The 20,723-nt window shown below is 45.7% G+C and overlaps 1 protein-coding gene across 6 annotated transcripts in view; it reads right to left on the bottom strand.

Moving 5' to 3' along the window:
• Nucleotides 1-20,723, bottom strand: part of OSGIN1 (oxidative stress induced growth inhibitor 1) — a 342,694-nt gene that overhangs the window by 13,091 nt on the left and 308,880 nt on the right. For 4 of the 6 annotated variants that reach the window (XM_038772435.1, XM_038772439.1, XM_038772436.1 and 1 more), the window contains one exon: nt 1,991-2,033. The exons of 1 other annotated variant lie outside the window; for it this stretch is intronic. The gene's annotated coding sequence lies outside the window, so the exon portion shown is untranslated. Of the gene's footprint in view, nt 1-1,990; nt 2,034-2,619; nt 2,721-20,723 lie in introns of those variants that run through there. One more of the 6 variants, XM_038772438.1, reaches the window with a different exon arrangement.

Raw genomic sequence — 20,723 nt, 5'->3', positions numbered from 1 at the left:
CCAGCCCTTCTCCCCCAGGGAGAGGAGCTGCAGCACAAGGGATTTGGTTATCCACTTGACTTGGCTTGATTCTGGAAGCTACTCTATTTGACTATGTGCCCTGATGAAGCACTGGCCAGTCGGTTTTTATCTCCAGTCTCTGTATAGGTGGGTCTGACACAAAGACCCACAGTACAGCTGGGAAATCACACCTCATCATGTGGAGGGTGGAGAAGCGCTTATACAGTGATCTGCATACAGTAAGTGCTCAATAAATACGATTGAATGAAGGGGAGTGTGGGAGGTGGGGAAGAGAAGTATGCTGTATCAAGGGGCGGGGGGGGGGGGGAGGGGGGGAAGGGGCCTCCAGAAACCACTAAAAGGCTAGAAAATTTGATCCCTATCACAGGCCCAAACAGGTATACTTTTCAGTACGTGAAACACCAGTACTTGGCCTATATCATGACAACAACCACACAGCTGGCCAGAGACATTCACAATGCTCACAGGTCTACAGATACTTTCCCCTGTTCCAGGCTTGAATATCCTCAGCAGTGTTACCTCCTGACTCTCCTTTTTCACTGGGTTCCCGCTCTTCCTGCTCCCCACCTCGCTAAGCCAATAACAGATCCAGCCTCCCCAAAGATACAGAAACCTAGAGTTCACAGAAAGGAGAGGCAAATCAGATACAATTTCCTGAAGTTCAGGGGCCTGATTCCCTCAAAGACTTGGCACCTGCTCATTCGCTTGTCTGCTGCAATTCTCTGCACCCAGGCTCCTTCCTGTTCTAGGATTTCAAAAGGCTTAGCAACTGGTCGTAGAGGCGAGTTACAGGACTCCTCATGTCCTGGACCATCTTTCATGCCCATGAAACCTGTTCGGGGAGGGATCTCCTTGGGGACAGGAGAGACTGTGACTCCCCTAAAGGAGCAAGGGGGCTCAGCCTTACCCTCTCCACTGCCCCAGTAGGGTATGCAACATGGCAGCTTGGGTTTTCCAGTGGGAAACGAGATAGAATCTGAGCAAGGTCACACAGCGAGAGATAGAGCTCGAAGAACACCTAGGCCCTTTAGCTCCCAGTTCATGTCTTGTCTGCCACAACATAGTTTCTTGAGGTGGGTGGAGGAGCATTTCATCATATAGGGGCCCAGCTCTAGTGGCTACATGCGCACCACTGGGATGCTTTAAATGGGAGGAGAGGACAGCAGCTACACCAGATTTCAGGTTCCAAAGAACCCAGGGGGTTAGATGTTCCACACCTTCTTTGGGAGCCTGCTATTTCTCCGACGAGACCCCGCTGGGTAGCCCATACCATGTGCTAGGGTAGTCACCCAACACCTTCAGTTAGTGGTTTGTGGGGCTCAGAAACAAGGAAGTGATGACTAAGCTCTGTGTTGCATAATTCATGCCCACAAGGGGAAACAAGGGAAGGAATTCTCCCTGGTTTCCGGGATAACCAGATCTCTGGTCTCTGCCAGTCCTTCCTCTTAGCTCCTCAGCACTACACAATGGCCCTGGGTCAGGAGTGAGATCCCATGTTACGTGGTTTTCAGTCTTTTGTGATCACCTGATGGCTCTTACTGTCTTCCCTTCCCAACATGGCACAAAGCAAATCCAAAAACTGAAAAGGAATCTCAGGCCAAAGAAACCAGTCATTTGTTGACTGTCAAATATGACGGCAAAGATCAACCACTCTTCACTGCCTGCATCCTTCTCCTCCCATCCCCCACATCATCTTTCCCTGTCTGCCTCTCCTTCTTGGCCAGGTTGTTGGAATTATGGCTAAAGGAACACTGATGCAAAGGAAAACACACTGTGGTCATGTCTGCCATTTCCTCATACAAAGCATTCCAGGTATATGCAAGCATGGCCTAGGACCTCATTCCCTTCTGGCTGAAGGGGCTCCCATGTACATCGTCTCCTCCTCTGAATGGCATTCTTTGTGCTACCCAATCAGGTTGCCACCCAGTTAGGGATTTGCCCAGGCTGAGAAAAGTATACTGCCACTCACCTCAGTCTCCTGGGGCCCAGGTTTCTAACAGAGCTGTCACGACCTGAAGGAAGAAGACACTTTGGGTGACTGACATGCTGGATTTTGGTTGCCCCTGAGACAAACCAGAGATTAAAAAGTGCAGGTGCTTTCTGAAGACATGAGGGGCAGGGGAGGGGCACAAACAGCACCTCATAAACCTGCTTGATTACCTGGGGGATTTCTCCATTGTTTCCTTAGCAGACTTCTAATGGAATCCGCCCTTTCTCATTTGCCTCAATTACCTCATCTGTAAAATGGGGATTGAGACTGGAAGCCCCACATGGGACAGGGATTGTGTCCAACCCGATTTGCTTGTATCCACCCCAGCGCTTAGTACAATGCCTGGCACAGAGTAAGTGCTTAAAAATACTATTATTAGTATTATTATTATTTGGATTGTCTTCCTGACAGTGAAATTGGGATGGCTCTGTTGCCCCCTCTGCTGGAGTTTCTTTCTCTTGCCTCAACTCCAGCTCAGATGTATAACTGGGTCTCCTTGCTAAGGCTAACGTTGACACTGTCTTTTAAGTTCACCTTTCCAGGACCCTGCTTGGACACTGGCCTTCCTGTTTTCCCTGGCCCCGCTTGTTGACTCAGAGCTCTCTTACCTTAGTGTGGAAAGATGGGGAGAGAGGGAAAACTATTTCTCTAGCTTGCTCTTTCCCGAAGCCAAATAGCTCATGGATCCCCGCCGTTCTTCTGGACGGTTGTTCCTACGTGGGAATTCAAGCGTCTGCTTAAATATAGTAGGGAACCTATTCTTATTACAGGAAGGAAGGCAGGGCTAGAGTTGGGGGGCGTGGCTAGGAAAACCACTTTCATAAGCATGAGTCAGCAGGGTTGCTCAGTTTATGAATGAACTTGCAGAGCTTCTCGGGCGAGTTTACCATATGAGTGACAAGAGCCAAGCCAGAGACAGTTCAAAGGAATCTGTCTCCGGGCTTTGGGGTGTGTATGTGCAGGGGAGTGAGGGGGGGACCAGATGACCAGAATCCGCTATTTGATGTGATCTGAGTTTGATTTCATGTCAGCTAGCTCTCCACCCAGGAACGAGTGGTGGGTGGGGGATGGCCAGGGGTTGAAATGATCCAGGTGGGGCTTCACTGAAATGATACTTTCCAGAGGATTGGGTTTAACACAAAGCCAAATCTGGCTCTTTTCTTCTGCAGAAAGGGGAGGAGCACAATCTCTGCTTGCTTTCCAGAAGGGCCGTTTAATAGTTAAAATCCCTCGGTTCCCTGTGGGACTGTGAATGTGTAACTGTATCCCCTCATCTCCGGGATAAGCTACAGTCACGAGAAGTCAATGACCTCAAGGCAAAACTATTTCCTTTGATGGCCTCATCTGCTGGTGGCACACCGGTGCTCCTCTTTCTTTGCCACAGGCAACTGGCCACCATAGAGACACTGTTTTAGTTCATTCGTCCAAGCCTGACCCCTGCATCATCACCTGGTGATTAGTGGGGTTTGAGCTGACAAGAATCTGAAGTCCTATGGATGAGGCTGAGGGTGGGAGAGGCAAATAGGCAGAAAAAAACAGAGCGAGAAAATTGGATCTGGTCCGGTCAGCCAACTGCACAATCCTAGCAAACACCCGCGGCTGTCACTGGTGCTAAGAACGCCTACCATCTTTCATTCTTATTTAATAAACAGAAAGACATTTGTTTCCCTTTTAATGAAAAATGTCACATCAGCTAGCTATTTTTATTGCAGTTTAACATCTGGAGCATTTCGGTTGGCCCTGCTCTTCTGTAAAGTCTCTCTAGTCACTATGGATTCCAACCCGAGGTGGTGGGAGTTCTCGGTTATTGAGTAATCAACACCCTTGGACACACAAAGTTGCCCAAGCGTGAACAATCAATCTTCTGAATTTGCTAGTTCCTTGTCTTCAGAATTCCTGTAAAAGGGAAGACCATAAGAAAGGTGTCTTCAAATCACCCCTTACGGTTTTGGAAAGGCCCTTCTCGGCTTGGCGTTGAGTCTTTTGGGTAATTAAACAGTGTGTGTGTGTGTAAGTATTCAAGTTTAGGCAAAGCACCTGCACACAGAAGACACTGGGCAAAGGTGCTCTAGGAAAAAAAAACAAAAAACAAAAATACTACCGGCAAAGGAAAGACTGGGTGCAACTGGGATGCCCAACAGGAGAGGAGACCCAGACAGCAGTAGTAGCAGCAAGTCTGCTGTGTGCGATCTTGGGCAAGTCACTAACTTCTCCATGCCTGAGTTTCCTCATCTGTAAAATGAGGATTAAATCCTACTCCCTTTGACCAAGACTGTGAGCCCCATGTGGGACAAGGAGATTGTGTCCAATCTGGGCATCTTGTAACTACCTCAGCGCTTAGTACGGTGCTTGGCACATAGTAAGTGCTTAACAAATACCATAAACAAAACTAAAAAAGCTCAGTTGAGATGGATGTAGGTGAGGAGAATTACCACCACTTTCCCACTCTATCAAAGGAAATCCATTTCTGAAAATCTTACTGGTTTCATTTGCCATGCTTTATGGTGTGTTTCTTAGGAGGTGCTCCATATGGCTTTCAGATGTTACCTTATTCCTGTCTCACCATCCCTGGGAAGTGGGTTTGAGTTTTTCTGGATTTCAGCTGTGCTGAGGCACTGGAAAAAGGGGAAGGGGCCCTCTCCAAGTCACCAAACCACAATCTCTTACACCCGCAGGCTCCCCTAACCATTCCCTACCCCTCTGCCACTAAGCATCCTGTGGCTCAGTGGAAAGAGTGTAGGTTTGGGAGTCAGAGATCATGGGTTCTAATCCTGGCTCTGCTACTTGTCAGCTGTGTGACTTTGGGCAAGTCACTTCATGTCTCTGTACCTCAGTTACCTCACCTGTAAAATGGGAATTAAGACTGTGAGCCCTATGTGGGACAACCTGATTGCCTTGTATCTCCCCCAGTGCTTAGAACAGTGCTTGGCACATAGTAAGTGCTTAACAAATACCAAAATTATAGAAGCAGCCTGCCTCAGTGGAAAAAGCACGGGCTTTGGAGTCAGAAGTCATGGGTTCAAATCCTGGTTCCACCAATTGTCAGCTGTGTGACTTTGGGCAAATCACTTAACTTCTCTGGGCCTCAGTTACCTCATCTGTAAAATGGGGATTAAGACTATGAGCTCCCCATGGGACAACCTGATCACCTTGTAACCTCCCCAGAGTTTACAACAGTGCTTTGCACATAGTAAGCGCTTAATAAATGCCATCATTAGACTGAAGTTGGCTGTTTTTCAAGGATTTTGAAATGTGCTGACACGTGGTTTTCAGGGGCTGGGAAAGGACCTTTTCACTCTGCCACCCTTACTTTATTTACCTACCCTTCAGACTAGGTGGAGATTAGGATCTTGTTTGTGAGTCTAAAGGGATAAACACAACTGGAAGTTTTGGCTTGGGGTGAAAGTGGGCAGGGTTGCCATGCTGAAGTGGAGGCTTTCTAGCTGGGGCAGTGGCTTGGGTGGCCATCTTTCACCCACTTGTGTACACTGTGGTGAGGACGGGTGGGGCTGAAGTGTTCACCAGGGGCTCAGCAGAGGATTCTCTACAAGTTGTGGGATACTGGAGCCCCCTCTGCCGTGATCTACAGTTCCTCCTCCAAACCATTACTACTCCTCTTAGTTGCATGGTCCGTGAGGCTGGGGGCAGTGCAAAGGGCTGGTATAAGGTAATAATAATAATAATGATAATGGCATTTGTTAAGCGCTTACTACGTGCAAAGCACTGTTCTAAGCGCTGGGGGGATACAGTGTGATCAAGTTGTCCCACGTAGGGCTCACAGTCTTAATCCCCATTTTTACAGATGAGGTAACTGAGGCTCAGAGAAGTGACTTGCCCAAGGTCACACAGCAGACTTGTGGTGGAGCCAGGATTCGAACCCACGACCTCTGACTCCAAAGCCTGGGCTTTTTCCACTGAGCCACGCTGCCAAGTCATTGAATTACATAGAGCAATCAATTGTATTTATTGAGCTCTTATTGTGAGCAGAGCACTGTAATAAGTACTTTTTCAACAATCAAATGTACTTATTGAGCACTTACTGTGCATAGAGTACTGCACTAAGCGCTTAGGAAAGTACACTATAACAGAGTTGGTTGAGAAGTTCTCTGTCCACAAGGAGTTTACAAGGAGTCTATGCACAGGGGAGTGCATATAGAGGAAATAAAGGGTCTGGGAAAGCTTGTGGAGGAGATGAGATTTTAGGAGGGTTTTGAAGTTGGGGAGAGTGGTGGGCTGTCAGACCTAAATGGGGAGGGGGTCCCAGTCCCGAGGGAGAATCTGGTCAAGGGCTCGGTGGTGAGATAGATGAGCTTGAGGGAAGAGGGAAAAGAGCCAGTTCACACATCTGGAAAATTTGCATAGTCCTGGCAGCTTCTGGGCTCTACCAGGGTGGCTTCTGGTTGGAGTAGGCTTAAGACATGTAACCGCTCTCTGGTGCCATAGACCTGATTGCTAAACCCCCTTCTAGACTCTAGACTGTAAGCCCATTGTGGGCAGGGATTGTCTCTAGTTTTGTATTGCAGTTTCCAAGTGCTTAGTATAGTGCTCTTCACACAGTCAGAGCTCAAATACAATTGATTGATTGACTGTAAATTCCCCTCTAGACTCTAAGCTCCTTGTAGGCAGTGATCATGCCTACCAATTATATTGAATTGGACTTTCCCAAGCACTTAGTGCAGTACTCTGCACACAATAAGTGCTCAATGATTACCACCAATTGATTAAAAGCTCCCACCCTAAATGAGCCTGGGAGCTAATACACCGGGAGTCCCAGGTGAGATGATTTCCCCCCAGTTGGTAGCTCCTGGAGATTGGCAGCCTTGGGTGATTGCCTGCTTTGCCTGCTCCTAAAACTGACTCCCAGCCCCCATTTTACAGATGAGAAAACTGAGGCATGGAGCAGTTAAATGACTTGCCCAAAGTCACACAGCCAGTGATGGATCTACATTCCTGGTGCTCATTTTGGATGGAACTGAGGCTCAGGCTTTCCTGAGCTGGGGCCAAACTGGGCCAGGCCTCAAAATTTCAGTCCTTGACTCAAGATCTTGTCCTTTGCAGAACCCTGCCATGCCCAATAACACCTGAAAACTCTGCTCACAACCCTGAATATGAGGCTCCCCATACTCCCCTCCACCAATTGTCTTCTTCCATGCCCCAGCTAGTTGCTCACCCTTAAGAGTACTAAGGATTGGTGGGAGGCCAATAGAGAGAAATGGATCGAGAATCAGTCTTTTCCCAAATTTAACGCCAGTCTCATGGCCTGAAAGCATGATTACATCCCCTGAAAACCAAGTATTTTCCCCGCCTTCTTCCCTGAAGGATAAGTAGGTTGGTGCCTTCCCTCACTTATTGGGTCCTAGACCCCTCCAGAAATGTGACCGTGGGTGACAATCTGTCCTTGAGACCAGCCGGCAAGGTCTTCTATATAAAGGAGTCAGTCACCCAAAAGGTGCTGCTTCTTGGTTTGTGTGGAGGATGGCGGGGTGAGCACGTCTGTCTCTCCCCTCTTCAGTCAGTACTTTACTCTCCTACATGGATAATTTTTCTGAAACATCATTCAGTCCACATCTCCCCATTCTTCAAAAACCTTCAATAGTTGCCATCCACTTCTGCATCAAATAGAAATCCCTTACCTCAGCTTGAAGACACTCAACCCTCCTACCTAACCTCACTGCACACTCTACTCCTTTAGCACCAACCTACTCTCTGTACCTCAAGCTCATCTAGCTCACCACCGAGCCCTGTCCCACATTCTCACTCGGGACTGGAACTCCCTCCCTGTTTAGGTCCGACAGCCCACCACTCTCCCCAGCTTCAAAACCCTCCTAAAATTACATCTCCTCCAAGAGGCCTTCCAGATTAAACCCTTTATTTCATCTATATGCTCTCCCCTATGTATAGACTTATGAACCTAGCTGTGTGCTCCTTTATCACTTTGATACTCACCCCAGCCCCACAATACTCATGCAAATATTCTAATACTCTTCTATTTCTACCATCTATAATCTATTTTAATGTCTGCCATCCCACAGACTGTAAATCCTTTGTGGGCAGGAATCACATAATAATAATAATAATAATAATAATAATAATAATAATAATAATAATAATAATGATGATGGTATTTGTTAAGTGCTTACTATGTGCAAAGCACTGTTCTAAGCACTGGGGGGATACAAGGTGATCAGGTTGTCCCACGTGGGGCTCACAGTCTTAATTCCCATTTTACAGATGAGGTAACTGAGGCACAGAGAAGTTAAGTGATTTGTCCAAAGTCACACAGCCGATAAGTGGCAGAGCCGGGACTAGAACTCATGACCTCTGACTCTCAAGCCCGTGCTCTTTCCACTGAGCCATGCTGCTTCTCACATCTGCCAACTCTGTTGTACTGTAATTTCCCAAGCTCTTAGTACAATGCTCTGCACACAGTAAGTGTTCAATAAATAATATTGATTGATCAATTCATTAAGAACCAAAATAGTTACCTCATTTATTAAGCTTTGCCCTTTTAATGGTAAAGGGTGAGAAGGAGAGTGATGAAAATGGATCCAGCATCAACACAATATCAATATTGTTATTATCATTATTATTCATAGCATTCAGTGAGATCTGAACTAGGCACTTGAGAAAACATTCAAAGCACCCCTACCCTTAAAGGGCTTACAGCCCAATGGGGGAGACAAGCAGCACAAATAATAGTACAGTACAACATATACACTATACCCCAAGTTAAAGGGTGAGAGAGGTTATATAAATAGTAGATATAAGTAAATTTAAAAAATGAATATATAAATACAAGTGCTGAGGTAGCAGAGGAATGGCATGACTGGGGAAGGTGGGGGTGGTAGTAGTTAATCAGAGAAGGCTTTCAGGAGGGAGTGGCTTTTTAGAAGGGCTTTGGAGGAGTGGAGGGATGAGGTTTGGCAAAACTGAGGAGGGAGAGCATTCAGTAGAAAGTCCTGAGAGAAGGGTTAGAGGTGGTAGAGCCAAGAGCGGGGATAGTTAGAAAATTTGCTTATATGAAGTGAGAAGCACAACCTGGGGTTTAGCAGAAGAGATCAGATAGGTAAGAGGGAGCCCAGCTGATGGAGAATCTTGAAGCTGATAGGAGTTTTTCCTTTAATACAAGAAGCAGTGGTGAGTCCTTGGAGAAGTTGGAGGAGGGCAGTAACGTTTTCTGATCCATATTTCTTTTTTTTTCTTTTTAAAAGAGATATGTGCAACTGTATGTAGGCTAGAATGAAGAGGGGAGGCGCCGGAGGCAGGGATCCCAGGAAGGAGGCTATTATGGTAGTCCAACCAGGAGGGAGAAGTAGATTGGCCTGGTGAACAGAGCATGGGCCTGGGAGTCAGAAGGACCTGGATTCCAATCCTGCCTGTGCCACTTGTCTGCTGTGGGACTTTGAGCAAATCACTTAACTTCTCTGTGCCTCAGTTACCTCAGCTGTAAAGTGGGGATTAAAACTGGGAGCTTCATGTGGGACATGGACTGTGTCCAAGCTGATTGTTTTGTATATACCCCAGAGCCCAGCACAGTGCTTGACATATAGTAAATGCTTAACAAATGCCATTAAAAAAAAAAGAGGGAACTAGGATTGAGCCAGCATGGTGAGCTTAAAGGTAAAGGAAGGGAGCAGAGCGATGATGTATACTATTGTCTATAAATTGTATTGTACTCCCCCAATTGTTTAGTGCAGTATTCTGAACCCTGGAGGAGCTCAATAAAAACCATGGATGGATTAATGGAGGAAGAATGGGCTGGACTTAAAATCCAACTGAATGTGGGAGGTAAACAAGAGATGAGTCAAAGATGATATGGATGTTGCCAGCTCCTGGGACGAGGAGGATGGTGATGATGTTGACCATGAGAGGAAACCTAGGGAGAGGTGGTTTAGGAGAGAAGACAAAGAGTCTGATTTTGGCCATATTGAGATGGATATTTAGGGAACTGGTCTCAACTTGGCAAACTAAAAGTGGCCTGTGGTTCAGCGTGAACTTCACAAAGTCAGCCCAAACAAGGTCTCCCCCAGTTCTGGCAAAAGATCCATTTAAGGCCAGCCAGCAATTCCAGGAAAGGGACCAGGACTTCTCCAGATTACATCCAGTGATTGGATAAGTGCCTTCCACACTGTGGGAGAACTCAGTAACAGGCCTTGATTTGCTCCTTCACAGATTAGATCAGGCCACATAATGTCAGTCAGTTCCCAGAAAGTCTTCTTTTCTCTGACTAGGATAGTCTAATTCTTACCAGACCTTCCTTGTCCTCCATAGCACGCAGGTGGGGAAGCCAAGGATACAGACTGGAAAATGATGGCCGCCCACCTTGTTTGCCTGTTCAGACCCATTCTGTAACCTAAGCAAGCAGGCTCTGCCCCAGTTACCCCTTGTTAAACACCACTTGCAACAGGAACAGTGAGGGCCAGAGAGTAAAGCTTGTAAAATAAAGCAGAGAGAATTGGCATACTGGGTGAGGTCCTGTTCTCCCCCCTCCACCCCACCCTGTCCTGTCCCATTGACTCCTTTTCCCCTGTGTTGTTGCCCTTCTAGACTGTGAGCCTGTTGTTGGGTGGGGACTCTCTCCACATGTTGCCGACTTGTACTTTCTAAGTGCTTAGTACAGTGCTCTGCACACAGTTAAGTGCTCAATAAATATGACTGAGTGAATGAATGAATGAATCAAGGAGGAGCTCAGCCTTTCTGATAACTCTCTAGAGGTTTGACAGGGAGGTCTGCTGTGTGGCCTTGGGCAAGTCGCTTAATTTCTCTGTGCCTGTTACCTCATCTGTAAAATGGGGATAAAGATTGTGAGCCCTATGTGGGACAGAGACTGTGTCTAACTTGATTAGCTTGTATATACTACAGTGCTTGGCACATAACTGCTTAACAAATATCGTTAAACAAAAAAAGGTGAGGGTAAGACACTCTCTATTTTGGATGCTTTGACTATGTATCAGTCTCTTGTCCTGGGTTGGATTCCATCTGGCCCTGGATCTACTTGCTCTGTCACGCCTAGGGCTGGGTCATTTGTGGGGAATTGTCTTGGTTTGAAATTGCCCAATTTCCACTTCATGAACATGACTGTTCCTGTGCCTGGAAGCCAGGTGATGAGCCAATATCCTACACCCCACTTAGTGCCTGGGGATGTATCAGAGCAGTGCTGGGTGCCAGGTGAACACACCACATACATGAGATTCATGGGGAAGATAAACTGGGGAATTCAACCCCAGAATGGTGTATTGTTCCTGGGCACAGCTGCGGGAGGAAGCCAGATAGCTTCATTTTCTGATGGCAGGAAAACCCTGCCTCTATGGGTAGAGTTCAGGATCAGGCCCCTCGGTAGCCAACTCTACACACTTACCTTTCAGGGTGCCTTGCAGCCTCCAATTAGGCCTCTGTGCAGACTGAAGTCAATCTTAACCAAACCAGTGCCCTAAAAGCTAACCAGAACATGTCTGCAATTTCTCTAGCTCCTGAAAAAGAAACACAGCGCAATTTCCTGTGGCCATGGGTAAAAGTATTTTTTTATGGTATTTCTTAAGCACTTATTATGCTCCAGGCACTGTACTAGGCATTGGGGTAGATACAAGATAATCAGGCTGAACCCAGTTCCTGTCCCACATGGGCCTCTCAGTCTTAGTCCCCATGTTACAGATGAGATAACTGAGGTACAGAGAAATTAAGTGACTTGTTCAAAGTCACACAGCAGACAAGTGGCGGAACTGGAATTAGAACCCAGGTCCTTCTGACTTCCAGGCCGGGGCTTCCACTAAGCCATGCTGCTTCTCAATATTGTTACTCATTCATCCTCAATAAACAATTCCTAGTTGCTGTTTCCAGTGTGCTGGGCACTGCTTCAATTCAGCAGAGTTAAACAAAGACCAGCATGGGACTGTGTAAGAGCCAGCCCAGATCTTCTCCTCTTCTGGGGAGTGGCCATCTCAGGACTTTGCACACGGGACACTGAATGGCTCCAGGGGGGTTCCTGTTGGCCTGCTTTGTTTGGACTTGATGTGATTCTCTGAAATGAAAACCATCCTGGCTCTTGAACAGGGAGAGGAGGCCCTGGAGGGGGTTGGGATGATGGAAAACACCAGTGCCAGGGTTGGGAGGGAGCTGTGGGCTGAGAGGGTGTGCTTGGAGCCTGCTGGCAAATTCCTGTGCAGAAGACAGACCAAGAGAGAGGCCAGCATGGGGTTCTAGAAAGCAGTCTGGCCTAGTGGCTAGAGCACAGTCCTGGGAGTCAGGGGACTTGGGTTCTAATCCAGGCTCTGCCACTTGTCTGCTGTGTGACCTTCGGCAAGTCATTTAACTTCTCTGTGCCTTAGTTTTCTCTTCTGTAAAATCTGGTCTCCCCTCCTCCCTCACTGTGAGCACTTTAACCTGGATTTGTTCTGGTTGCTACCTTATTAGAATATATCAGAGTAGAGATCCACGGTCTCAGTGTCTGCCAGGGGTAGGGGCTTGGGTGGGGGAAGCTCCTGGTGCCAGGGAGACACATGACCTAAGGACCTATGGGTGGAAGCCCTTTGTCCATCAGCTTCATCGAGTGAGGCTTGGAAGGTGGTAGATTAGTCCCCCGATGACCCCTACCCTTTCAGGGATCTCCCTGCCTTTAGCTATAGAGTGGTGGCAGCAAGAGGGGTGCAGAGACTTGGGGGACAGTGAGTAGGATGCTCCAAATCTGCAGTAAAATGAGAAATAAGGAGGGCTTTAGGATAATAATAATAATAATAATAATGGCATTTATTAAGTGCTTACTATGTGCAAAGCACTGTTCTAAGTGCTGGAGAGGTTACAAGGTGATAAGGTTGTCCCACGGGGGGCTCACAATCTTAATTCCCACTTTACAGATGAGGTAACTGAGGCATAGAGAAGTTAAGTGATTTGCCCAAAGTCACACAGCTGACAATTGGCAGAGCTGGGATTTGAACCCATGACCTCCGACTACAAAGCCCGCGCTCTTTCCACTGAGCCACTCTGTTTCTTAGGACACAGCAGATGCTGACTGGGAGCTCCTACAGGGGACCCTTGGGGCTTTTTCAACCAGGATTTGGGCCAGGCTGGAAACTTCCAGTAACATCACTGGGGGATGTTCTGTAGAGTCAGGGAATGGAAGGAGGCAGAGATAAGGTCATTCTGGGTCACTTTCTACCCTTCTTTCTCTGCTGAGCCCAGGCCCTTCTCCTACCCATCACACCGCTGGGCCACCATTTCTTCATTGGATCAACAGTACTCTGATTGCACTGCCATCTTTTTAAATGCTAGTGCTTTATGCAACTTATTTTCTTCATTTCTGGGATATAGCCATGGGATCCTGAAGGAGCTGCAACACCTCACACCCCACCTCCCAACATCATCAAGTTACAATGGGGAAGAGTTGGCTATGGTATAAGTCAAGTCTGAACTTAATAATAATAATAATGGCATTTATTAAGCACTTACTATGTGCAAAGCTTGGGAGAAGTCAGCCTATGGGGAATGCGACTTTGTGTTAAACACGAATCAGGAGCCAAGCCCTTCCTCCTTCATGGGAGTCTGTCGTACCTGTCATCAGATCATTCAGGAATAATAATAATGATGGTATTTGTTAAATGCTTACTATGTGCAAAACACTATTCTAAGCTCTGGGGGGGATACAAGGTGATCAGGTTGTCCCACGTGGGACTCACAGTCTTAATCCCCATTTTACAGATGAGGTAACAGGCACAGAGAAGCTAAGTGACTTGCCCCAAGTCACACAGCTGACAAGTGACAGAGCCAGAATTAGAACCTATGACCTCTGACTCCCAAGCCTGTGCTCTTTCCTCTGAGCCACACTGCTTCTCAATTCAGGAAGCTGATGAGGGAGGTTTTGGAAATCAATTCAGAGAAACAATGATGGGTAGTTAAAGGGCTTGGTGAGTGGAATAAGAGCGCAAGGGGTTTAAGGGTGATTGTGGCATTTCCAGACAAAAATGCAGCTTTGATAATGACACAGTGAGGAAGTTGTCAGGAGGAGAGGCTGCGACTCCAAGTCTGACAAGCTAGAATGGTCACTAAAATTCGGGTAATAGGCCCCTTGACTGTAATAACACCTCAGTATGCCTGAGGATTGATTCAGCAAGAAACTGATCAACAGGCTAGTCAGACAGAATAACACAGCTTTGCTGACATAAGAAAAAATCATATTCTGGCTTCTTTCCTCACAGTACTTTGTACATTTTCTTACATTCTGTTGCTTTTCCCCTTCCCTAATTTACTTTAGTGTCTGTCTCTTCCACTAGATTGTAAGCTCCTTGAGGGCAAGGATCATGTATTGTCTTCTCCCAAGCACTTAGCACCTTTCTCTGCACACAGTAAGTACTCAATAAATATCTCTGATTGCTTGATGGTTGACCTTCTGCCATGGTGATGTTGGCTTCTAACAGAGGGTAGATTGCTTACGGCCTAATTCAGGAACTGTAGATAAGGATGAAAAGGGTGAAAGTGAAGATTTAAGGGACATCTTGCTGGGTAAACAGAGGGAAAAAAAAATCTATTTCACCACTTCTCAGAAGGAGGAGCTCTGAAACATTTGAACAAAAAATATCATTTGGAATAAGACTGGGGGAAGGGACTGGATGAATAGCGTTGTGTGAGAGCTAGCCAAAGGGTATACAGAATAAAAAGCAAAATTCAATAGCCAGTTTTGGCACACCTGAATCCTCAGAATTTTGAATACCTGCCAGCCTCATTGAGAGTTGATTTCTGAAAAACTGAAAAGCAGGATTTTGTTCCTTTCTCTTTTGTGAGCCCAGCATGTATTTTATTTCCGCTGGTTAGGATGATAGAAACCTCTCCATTGCTTGTGTAACTGTGGAGAGTGTCTAAGTGTGGCCGTCTGCACTCAAATGAAAAGAATCAGGGAATCACATGTCCAGTTTAGCCTAACCCAAGCATAGAAACTACCTGAAACCTAGTTGCCTCCCTCACTGGACCAAACACTCTGCAGTTATGCTTGGGGACAGACACAAGCCATCTGCAGGAGGGAAAATTCCAAAAACCTGAGTAAGCAGGACCCCTGCCTCCCAACAGCACCCGATTGCTCTTGAGAATAAAAAAATGTCAGGGATTTCAACCATTTGCCAATGTAGACTTTGCCGGGGTGGGGAGGGAGGTGGGGAAGAGGGGATGTGCCACACACTCTCAGGCATGAGTTTGACTGGGAATAATAATAATAATACTGATGATTATTATTACTATGGTACGTAAGCACTTATTATGTAATGGTTAGCCAGTGAATCATACTTATTGAGTATTTATTGTGTGCAGAGTACAGTATAATAAACACATTCCCAGGCCACAGTGAGCTATTTGTTAAGCACTTACTATGTGCCAGGCACTGTACTAAGCACTGGGGTAGATACAAGCTAATGTATCAAGCACTGTTCTAAGTGCTTGGGTAGATACAAGACAATCAGGTTGGACACAGTCCCTGTTCCACATGGTGCTCACAGTCTAAGAAGGAGGGATTAGGATTTAAACCTCATTTTACAAATGAGGAAACTGAGGCATAGAGAAGTTAAGTGACTTACCCAAGATCACACAGAAGACCTTTGGCAGAGCTCACTAGAACCCAGGTCCTCTAACTCCCAGGCTCATGTTCTTTCCTAGCTGCTTGGCTAGGAATAAAATCCCCTTTCCTCCCCCTTTCAATCCCAAATTTGGGAAACACAGCAGTAGAAGCTGCTCCACATTCCAGCTTAACCGCTCTTTGATGAGGAGTGTTGCTTCAGAGGGGTTGGCAAGCAATATTTCCAAAAGCAGGGCAGAGAAGTGTAATCCACAGTTCTCTTTTCTGTCTTTTCTTCCTCATCAACAACATTATCATCATCATCCTCATTAGGGGACACCCACTGAACCGAGTTGTGGCTACTGGGAGTGTCTGTCAGAGTCTGGTTTTTGCCTCTGGGCCTAACTCAAGCAATACAAAGGAGAGAAAACCTTCACATTGTGTAAAGCCATCAAGCTTGACCTTAAACCAATTTGAAGAACTGTGTAGCTGCTTCTAACACTGCCACACCCCTGGTTGCCCAGCAACTGGGAAGAGACTTTTCTATACACTGAAGTTGGGTCCAGACAAACCAGGCTTTGAGATTGAATAGGGAGATGGCAGAGTCCCCACTCTCCCTGGCTCCAACCTTCATTCATTCAATCGTATTTACTGAGCAATTACTGTGTGCAGAGCACTGTACTAAGCGCTTGGAAAGTACGATTTGGCAACAGAGACAATCACACTCCCAAGACACACCCGCTGAACTTCTTGCAGCAAGGCATTTGTCCACAGCCATCCACAATGTCCCAGCTAGTGTGTGTGTGAGTGAGTGTGTGTGTGTGCGCGTGTGCGTGTGTATGTCTAACTTTCTCCTACATAAATGTGCTGCTGTGCTAGTTGCCATGGCAATAGTTTAAACAAACTATTATTTATAGTTGTTATACACCGTACTACTTGCTTTGATCAAATCAATCAATTGTATTTATTGAGCTCTTACTGTGTGCAGACCACTGTACTAAGCGCTTGGGAAAGTACAATACAACAGAGTTGGTAGACCTGTTCCCTGCCCACAATGAGCTTACAGTCTAGATGATTCAAGAAGCAATCTAACCAAATTAACAAGGATGGGAAGCAGCGTGGCCTAGTGGAAAGAGCACAGACCTGGGAATCAGAGGGCCTGAGTTCTAATCCCCGCTCTTCTACTTGTCTGCTGTGTGACCCTGGGCAAGCCACTTAACCTCTCTGTGCCTCTGTAAAAATGGGGAATAAGACGGTGAGCCCCAGGTGGGACAGGGACCATGTCCAACATGATAAGCTTGTATCTATGCCATTGCTTAGTACAGTACCTGGCACATAGTCAGCACTTAAATACCATAAAAAATAAAAAAAATAGCACCAAGCCTGATTCAGACCCAGACAGTAAGGGGGTCTCACCTCTCCTAGAAGCTCTCTAGGGAGGGAGATAATAATAATTATGGTATTTGTTAAGTGTTCACTATGAGCCAGGCACTGTACTATTCTAAGCCTCCCCTGCTGATCCCGCCTCACAGGAATGTCTGACAACAGAATCACAATGCTCTTTGTGAAATGGAAAAGTTTAATAATGACACCAGCCATTCAGGCAACACTGTAGGCCCCAGGTCTTGGCAATGAGCTGCTCCAAGGAGAAGGTCCCAGGGGTCTGGATCATGGGAGCCCATGGCTGGACTCATTCCACCAGCTGAGACAGATAGACAATGTACTGCCCAGAGACTAATTCCTCATTTTCTTCCTCTGACCCCCATCTACAGAACATTTTTGGAGGAAGCTGTGGTCTTGCTTGCATCATAGCTCCCTTGGTTTGATTGGGCTCAGATGCCCCAACTTGGGTTTTCTGTTTTGTTTTCCTGGGAGGTTTTGGAGAATAGATACCAGTCATGGGGCCCCAGGTCTCACTTTCGTTCTCTGCTAAACTGAGTTGGGTTAATGAGATAATAATAATAATAATAATAGCATTTATTAGGCACTTACTATGTGCAGAACACTGTTCTAAGCGCTGGAGAGGTTACAAGGTAATACAACACCACACCCACATATATACACACCTTCTTGCATTTTACAAAGGCAGAATCTAAAATTTGGGGCCATATTCTCAGCTTTACTCTTGTCTTTTTCCTAATCCCTAACCTGGAGTGGAACTTCTTGGTGATGATGATGATGATGGCAATAATAACAATAATTACCTGATTGCTTACTATATATCAAGCACTGGTCTAAGTGTTGGGGAAGATACAAGCTAATCAGGTCAGACATAGTCCCTGTACCACAGTGGGCTCAGGGCTTGATTGAGATGATTGGCTGTAGTGTCCTCAACTTTCTCCAATGACGTGGCAATTTTTCCCGAATGTTATCAGGGACAATTGAGCTGGGTTTACCTTGATCAATCAATCATATTTATTGAATGCCTGTGGGCAGAGCATTGTACTAAGCACTTGGGAGAGAGTACATTATAATAGAATTGGTAGACACAGTTCCTGCCCATAATGAGTTTACAGTCTAGAGGACTAGCCAGCTGGATGAGGCTTGTGAGGTCAAAGGAGTTGTGACCTGCTACAGTGTCCTTGTACATGCCTTCTGATGAATTCAGAAGCACGCACGCTTGTCAGCTGTCATCTGGGGAGAAAGCCCGCCCTGAACAGGCATTTGGATTGGGTTGTTTCAGGTTAGAACAAAGATACAAGAGCAAGCTTTCCACAGCCTTCCCAAACTGCACTGCTCTTCATATTGCGAAGTAGTAGAGTTCCACTCCTAAACCTCCCTACCCCCCCTGAAAAAAAAAGACCCACAAAGTGGCCATGCATTCCAAAATTGAGATTCAGGGTGCTGACAGCGTTCTCAAATCTGCAGTGAGACTTGCTATTGCAGTAGTGGCTTTCAGCCAGTGATAAAGGTTTTTCACATGCACTCTGCATCATCCCCATCTTACCGTTAGAGAAGCCAAGATAGAAAGTGAGTCGTTAAAGGTCAGTCACAAACTGCTACTTTCCAGCTACTGCCACCACCAATTGCTACAGAGTCCTTACTGAAGTTTTCCCTTCTAGCTTTTAGAGGCAAGGTCCCCAAAATATTGCCCCCCCACATTAGAAATGCATGGGAGAAATATTCAGTGACCAATCAATCACATTTATTGAGCACTTACTATATACAGAGCACTGTACTAAATGCTTGGGCGAGTACAATATAACAGAGTTGGTAGACATTCCCTGCCCATACTTGGTCTAAGTGTGACCTGGTTCAGAAACCACTGGCTTCTCAAAACCATCCTGCCTCCCTCAGATTACATGGTAGATTCTAAACCATCCCCTGGATCCTTCCTTCCCTGGGAATTCACATAATAATAATAATAATAATAATAATAATAATAATAATAATAATAATAATAATGGCATTTATTAAGTGCTTACTATGTGCAAAGCACCGTTCTAAGCGCTAGGCACTGTTCTAAGCGCTGGATATGGTTTCAGTCACAGCTAAAGAGGCCCAATACCTTTTTCACCTTCCACCTGCCTGTTTTATAAGCTGCTGGTAAAGGGAAAAATGAACAGGGAAAGAATGCCAAGCTACCTTGTACGAAAAAAGCTATTTACTGGTTTTGCAGCCTATGATTCTACATGTACAACATACCTCCTTAACCTCACTGGGGGAAGGAAGATACAAGTCAGGGCCTTTCTCCACTTAATATTTCATTCAGTTCAAACCGTTGAAGCTCCACATAGTCTGCTCAGCTGTTTACCTATCCTGTGAAAGGACACTGGAATCAGGAAGTGTACCTTATACAAAAAACATACGAAAAAAAAACCAAACCAAAATACGCAGCCCTGTTCTCAAGCCCTTCGGAAGAAAGCAGCACATGCCCAGGAGCATAGAACTTCAAGTTTGTTGGGAACCCTAGTTCCTCTACTGATAGTTAATCACTGCCACTGGTCAATCTCACTCCTCCACTTCACTAGGTTCTCAAAACAGTTCCAACCTTAAGGAACTCTAGGGAAATAGAAATAGCAAGGTGTTCAGAAACCCAGATGCCTCCCATCATACTTGGGCTTGCTTTCATAGACACGCCACCCTTGCACTTGCACCCTTTATTCACCCCTCCCTCCATCCCACATTTATATACATAGCCATAATTTATTTATTTATGTTCATGTCTGTTTCCCCCTCCAAGACTATAAATTCACTAAGGGCAAGGAATCTCGCAACCAATTCTGTTGTACTATACTTTCCCAAGTGCTTAGTACAATGGTCTGCACCCAGGAAGCACTCAATAAATCACAGTGCTCTGCACACAGTAAGCACTTAATAAATACGATTGATTGAATGAATGAATAAATATGATTGATTTGGCTTCACAACATCCCTGGGAGGCAGGGGTGGGACAGGAATTATTATCTCCATTTTGCAGGCAAAGAAACGGAGACCCAGAGAGGTTGAGTAACTTTGCTCAGATCATCCAGTGAGTCATTACCCGCTAGACTACCTGGTGTAAATGGGAAGAGATGAATTCATTTTTTGTGTCTGTCCTGTGCATAAACTGTAAACTGCTGGACTGTAAACTTCATAAGGGCAAGGATCATGATATACTTCTACTATACTCTCCTAACTGCTTAGTACAGTTCTCTGCACTCAATAGGTGCTCAATAAATACAACTGACTCATTGATTGATTCCACTGCGGGCCCAAAATAAAAATAATAATATTTATTCATTCATTCAATCGTATTTATTGAGCACTTACTGTGTGCAGAGCACTGTACTAAGTGCTTGGAAATGTAATTATGATATTTGTTAAGGGCTTACTATGTGTCAAGCACTGTTCTAAGCACTGGGGTAGATACAGGTTAATCTGGTCAGACGTAATCCCTGTCCCACATGGATTTACAGTCTAAGTTTGAGGGAGAACAGTTTTTGAATCCCCATTATACAGTTGAGGAAATTGAGGCACAGAGAAGTTAAGTGTCTTGTCCCAGGTTGCCCAGCAAGCAAGTGGCAGATCTGGGATTAGAACCAATGTCCATGCTTTTTCCACTAGGCCTATTTCTTATTCTATTCAGAGCAGCCTGTGAGATATATGTATATATATATATATATATATATAGTTGTTTTTTTAAACTGAGCTTGTGTTCTAAGAACTCTGGAGGTACTGTCGCCCACCTGCAATATTATA

The sequence above is a fragment of the Tachyglossus aculeatus genome, chromosome X1 (assembly GCF_015852505.1).
Source record: "Tachyglossus aculeatus isolate mTacAcu1 chromosome X1, mTacAcu1.pri, whole genome shotgun sequence".
Lineage (NCBI taxonomy): Eukaryota > Metazoa > Chordata > Mammalia > Monotremata > Tachyglossidae > Tachyglossus > Tachyglossus aculeatus.
This window is presented reverse-complemented; position numbering and strand designations above follow the sequence as displayed.